Genomic DNA, 6,091 nt, shown 5'->3' on the forward strand with positions numbered 1-6,091 from the left:
GGCCGCGCGCACGCACCTCCCTGAGCTTCGCTGCACCCCATCCCCCGCGCCCTCACACTGTCACTCTCCCCGACACACGGTCGGAGAAACCCTCACACGTTCCCACACTGTCCCCGCACGCCCACATAGTCGCCCAGCCGACCCTGCCGCTGGCATGGCCAGTGCCAATTGCAAGCCACCCCTGCCACACTTGGGTAACTCCTTCTCCATCCCTCCATGCACAGCTGTCCTCCCCCTCCTCACCTGTGTGACCTTGGCCAGCAGACTTCTCCTGTCAGGGCCCTCAGTTTTCTGGAGGGTTTAGGATTCTGGAATTTGGAGCGCTGGGGCCGCATCTCCCAGAGGAGGGAGCGCTGGATCTCCCCCTTGGATACGCATCGCATTCTCTCTCTCTCTCTCTCTCTCTCTCTCTATCGGACCTGGTCTCCTTCCTTCTGCTGGCCCCGCAGAGCTTGGGTTTAGGCTTAGCAGCCAGGCCATCTCAGGGTGGGTGACAGGCAAAGTGGGGGCTTGGAGGGGGACTTTGGAGAGCCCCTGGCTAAAGAGCTGGGCGAGAGTGGGGAAACACTTCTTCAAGGGTTGGGGCAGGGCCAGTATCCCTCAACCAGGCACTTGACACTCCCAGAGGCAGAGGAGTGGGACCACTTGGTTCAAAGATGAGGCCGCGGGAACCCCCATCTAAAGTGGGTCCCTGTTGGCTGCAAGGTTGAGTCCAGCCTGACTCTGGCCATTCCAATCTGCCCTGGCTCCCTTCAAGGACTTGGGTGCCTCCCGGCAGGCATCCCCCTCATTTGCCCACTAGCTTCGTGCCGTCATCCCTGCTGTCACTGGTCTGTGAGCATCTTAAGGCAGGGACCGGTTCTTAATCTGTGCCAGCTGCTCAAGTGCTCAGCACAGGCGTGGCCCAGAGTGAGCATAGATTTCTGTATGGTACATTCACGACCTTGACCTCACTGAATCTGCAGACTCACCCGAAGAGGGAGGCAAGGCCTGGATTTTCCCCCCATTTTTCAGATGAAACAATTGAGGCCACAAGAGAGGAAGGGATTTGGCCCTGCATTGACTGGATGATGGGATAGCTGGGGACGTTCCCATGGGCCTGGCAGCGGGAGTGCCTCCCAGGTCCAGACACGGTTTTAAATTGGTTCCTGGGCCCTGCAGCTGAGTCTCGCCATCAACTCCAAGTACAAGCCATTGTTTTCATTGCCCGCTTTCACAGCCGAGGAAACCAAGGACATGGGGCTCATGAGAGAGGAGTTGGGATGCAGACGCGGGCAGTGGGAACCCTGGCCTGAGCTAGGCTGCAGAGGGGAAAGCTGGGGGCTGCCTGGGTCCCCGTCGGGCCTCTGCTGAGACCTGGCAGAGGGTCCGAGGGTGTCGGAAGGGGCTGGCTGGGCAGTTGCAGTCCCAGGGTAGTGATTGTCCCTGCTGCTAACCTCGAGGACAAGGAGGACCAAGGACGCAGCTAGTCTTGTTCAGATCAACCTGGTCCATGCCCAGTGCTGCCAGGTGGTTTGAGCAAAGGGGCAGGCAGCTCTGGCACAGACATGTGGGAAGGTAACGCAGGCAGATGGCACTAGGGTAGCGTGGGAGGGGCCTTTGCGTGGAGCCAGAAGGGAAGCCAGTCCTATGGGGAAGGAAGCCCCAGGCTAAGAGTGCCGGGGCTGGGGAGAGAGCTGCAACCACGGCCACCAAAGCACTACAGTAAGCCCCTGAGGGACAAAGAAGGCTTGGGGGAGCTCCTGGACTTACTGCTAGCTGTGGTACTGAAGGTTTTGTGACCTTGGTCAAGTCCCTTCCCCGCTCCAGCCCTGGGGAAGGTGGGAGGGTGGGCCTCAGTGGACTCCCGCTGACATTTCAGGATTCCCAGCTGGAGCTTTGGAGGTTGAATCATTTGCAAGCAAGTGAGGAGAGGCCCGGCAGTGATTCAGTGAGCTCTCTCCATCCCAGAATGTCTTCTCTCAGCCAAAGCGTGCTGGGGTCAGCTTAAGCCCCTCCCCCACTCCCCCTTTGCCTTCCTCGTGGACAAGATAAGAATGCCCTAGGCCTCTGGGGGCCTTGAGAGCTGATCTTCAGCTGGGACTCTTGAAGCCAGCAAAGCCAGGCCCAGCTTCCTTCCTCCCACCTTACAAAGTGAATTGTCAGCACGGATGTGGGCTAAGCCCATTGCGCTCCCTTCCGATTTTAAACTGAGAGTGTCCGTATTTAACTGATGGCCACTGTCTCTATCAGAGGTTACTAGCGCATCAAATAATGTCGGTAACGATAGCGATAATAATAACGGCACTCATTTTGTGCCACGCACCGTTCTCAGTGCTTCACAGATACCCACTCTCTTATTGAAACAACAACCAAATGTAGCAACGGCTGTTATATCCCCATTTTTCAGATGAGAAGATTGAGGCCCAGACAGGTTAGGCAACTTACCCAGGGTCACAGATCCAGTGGATGGTAAAATCAGGATTGGAAGACAGGCCCTCAGGCTCCTGAGCCTGGTCCGTGCATGTAGCCACTAGTTCCATAGTCTCTAGAAGTCTGTGCTGAACTCAGCAAAATGGAGCGTTGTGCATGTGAGCTGATTGTCAAGGGCACCTCCAGCCCTGGAAAGACCCTGAAGCTCAGAAGCTGAGCCACCTGTGTCTCCCATATTCCCACTGAGAAAAAATGAACAAACCATGGATTTATATCAATCCGAAGCAGGTTGGGAAACAATTCGCAGTTCAGTAAATCCTTTGCATGGCCCCTCTGGTGCATCTCTGCAAAGGGGCAGTCTCGGTGTGTGCGTGAATGGCAGCTGATAGTTGGGGACCTGGGCTGTGGCACCAAAAGAAGACACTTACACCTAACCAAGGGCTTGCTACCCCGGAGGCGCACCAGTGCCCTCTCTGAGATGGGCCCAGGCGCTGGGCTCTGGCTGCAACTTTGCTGGGCGCAGCAGGCAGAGACCTGGAAGATGCAGATGTCTTCTCCCTGCCCCGTGTCATTTTTCAGAAGGCCACTTCTTTAGCTGCGGCCTGAGCTCCTCACTGTTCCTCTCTTCCCCGCCCTGGCTGCGCTGGCGGAAGCCAGGCCAAGTGGTGCCTGGCTGGAAAGCCCTCCCCTGCCTGTGCACCTTCTGTTGGGTGGGAGGTATTGGAAGTGGGCCTGGGAGTGCCGCCTGGAGAGCAAGATCTGAGCCCACACGTCACCAGAACGGTTGGGAGGGGGGCGAGGTCAAGGTCACATGGCTGAGTAGGTGGCAGAACCCGAACCAGAGCCATGGGGTGAGGTAGGAGGAAAGGGCTGGAGGTTTGTCCTGAGTCCCACCTCGAGGACTGGCAAGGGGCTAGGAGCATAAGAGGTTTCCAGAGACTTGGGTCCAAATTAGAGTTGTGCGAAAGAGACGCTATGGTCAATGTCCTTGGGGAGTGTCTTATTTGAAGGGGTTGCGAGCCTAATTTGGTGTCCTGTACATGGGTCCTTCAGTCAAAGAGAACCTTTTTATTCAAATGGGAACTTTTTTCCTGCAGCCACAGTCTCGAGGCACTTTCTAGAGCTGCACGGTCCGATGCAGTAACCAGTAGCCACAAGTGGTGATTTAAGTAAAATTAAGTAAAATTTAAAATTCAGTTTCTCAGTCCAACTAGCCACATTTCAAGTGCTCAGTAGGCACGTGTGGCTGGTAGCTACTGCATCGGATGGTGCGGATAGAGAACGTTCCTGTCACTCCAGAAGTTTCTGTCACGCAGCACCACTTCGAAGCCAATGCAGACCTGAGTCCTTGCACAGACCCCGAGGCCTCCTCCATGCCCACCCGCCATGGGTCCTGAAAAGGGAGTGGATCGAGCAGGTGTGGATGACTCAGGGCAGCCGGTCTGCCCTCTGGAGAGTCTGGGGGCCTTTGCCACACTCCCCAAGTCCATCCCACGTGCCTGTACACATGTGGGAGAGGGAGGTGAGAGCAGCCCGCCACGAGGTCGGGATGCCTGGCCCTGCCGGCAACATGCTGACTCCAGTGGACCTGGCACATCACCTTAGGACAAACCTGCATCTGGCCATGCTCCTTTGTGATGAGGCCCCTGCCTTGTGCTCAGGCTGGCTCACTGGGGCATGCTGGAGGGAACTGGGTGGCTCTACACGGATGGGCGAGGCTCTTGGTTTTTTTTTTTTTTTAAATAACATTGATTTCTTTTCATTTAAAAATAATACTGTTAACTTGTATGCTCTTTATAGAAAATTCAGAAAACACAGTGCTTCCATTTTACTGGACTTGTTTCCACTCCGTTTTCTTTACATAGGCTATTTATTTTCACATTACTGTAATTATCCCATGGGCATAATTATGTAATCTATTTTTTACTTCACATAAGCATTTTCTTTATTCATATAATCCCTTCCTAAATGAATTTTTTCAAAATGGATATAGTTTAATTTTTTTTAAGATTATAAAAACAGTAAGTGCTTATTGCAAAAACAAAGAAAAAACTTGAACGACGTAAAAAAGGAACTACAAATGATCATTCGCTCATTCAACAGCTATTTATCAAGCACCCAGGATGTATCAGGGCGGTCCTCAGGGCTGTAATTACAATTTTTAATGGATGAATAATATTCTCTCAAGAGAGTGTAATTCGCTTAATTATTTGGCTATTCGTAGAGATCCACGCAGTCGGATTCATTTTGCTCTCATACATGAGGCTCTGCTAAGCACCTTGGTGGGTGATGCTCATTCTGTCCAACGGGGGTGCCCAGACAGAAGTTCATTCTGCCAAATTGTTCACCAGAAGGGCTTTTCAGCGCGCCCCAAGGGCTGGCTCACCCTGAACTTACAAGTGTATCATAATCAAAAAACCTAGCATAAATATCTTGGTTCAAAATATCTGCTTTAGTTTCTGTTTCTTTAACTGCTTATGAAAGTAAAAATTTTCCTACTTGTTTATTAGTTATATGTCTTTTTTTTTTTTTTAGTGATTTGTCTGTTCCTCACCTTTATTTATTGAGGTCCTAGTGTTTCTCTTGTGGGTTCGAATAAACTTTATACATGAAAGATAGTGACAGTTTCGCATGCTTGTTGAAAATAATTTTAAAGCTTCTTTGTTCTTTGCCCTCTTTCATTTGTCTTATGCAAAAGGTACATATTCTTTGTCTCACGATTTCTTTGTGATTTCTTCCATTGCTTCTAGGCTCACAAAATCCCTTACAGAAATCTGAGACCTATTTGTGTGTGGAGGGGTGCGTTTTTAACGTGTTTAACTCTTTAATTGGGTGGGTGGGGGTTGTAAACCTTTTCTGTAAAGGGTCAGATACTAAATATTTTCAACTTTGCGGGCCACACGGTCTCTGTCCTGACTTTTCAACTCTGCACAGAAGCACAAACGCAGACATGACAGAAATGAATGGGCGTGGCTGTGTGCCAGTAAAACTTTATTCACAAAAACACTTGGCTGCCAGCTTTGGCCGTTGGGCCATGTTCGCGGAACCCTGTTTAATCCAAAGGAAATTTGTCTTGAGGAATAGTATGAGGTGTGGATCCAAGGTACGCCGTTTTTCCGAGTGCTAGCCCATCGTCTCCATTTCTTTTATTAGATCATTTGTCCCCTGACTTGTGTGCGATGCCTCCTTCAGCACAGATTCTGATGTGTAATAGAGAAGGACTGTTTCTGGGCTGTCTGCCCCGTTCAGGGGACTCATCGGCGGGCTCCAGTGCCATGAACATATATTTACCTCTTGAACCTTGTACCTTTTAATGCCTGACCTTCAGGTCCCAGCTCAGTAATCCTGAAGCAAAACAAAACTCCTTTGCTCTTTGTCCGCTGAACGTTGAAACCATTTGGTGAATCCCCTTCGTCCCTCCCCCCAAAATCAAGCATTGGGCCATGCGTTCTTTGGACCTCTTTAGAGTTCGGAGCGGCGGTGCTTCCCCACCGACTCTGGCGTCTGGCTCTCCGCAGATGCTGCAGGTTGTCCTTCCGGAGGTACGCAGGGGAGGCGGGTGTGGGCAGGAGAGCGTGAACAGAAGCAAAGGCCCACAGCTGAGGATGGCCAGACGGCTCAAGAACACCAGACACTCCTGATTAAGAAACAGGAAAACAGAGCTGGCAACTGAGGAAGG

This window comes from Pteropus alecto, unplaced genomic scaffold, assembly GCF_000325575.1.
Source record: "Pteropus alecto unplaced genomic scaffold, ASM32557v1 scaffold396, whole genome shotgun sequence".
In the NCBI taxonomy this organism is placed as follows: Eukaryota; Metazoa; Chordata; class Mammalia; order Chiroptera; family Pteropodidae; genus Pteropus; species Pteropus alecto.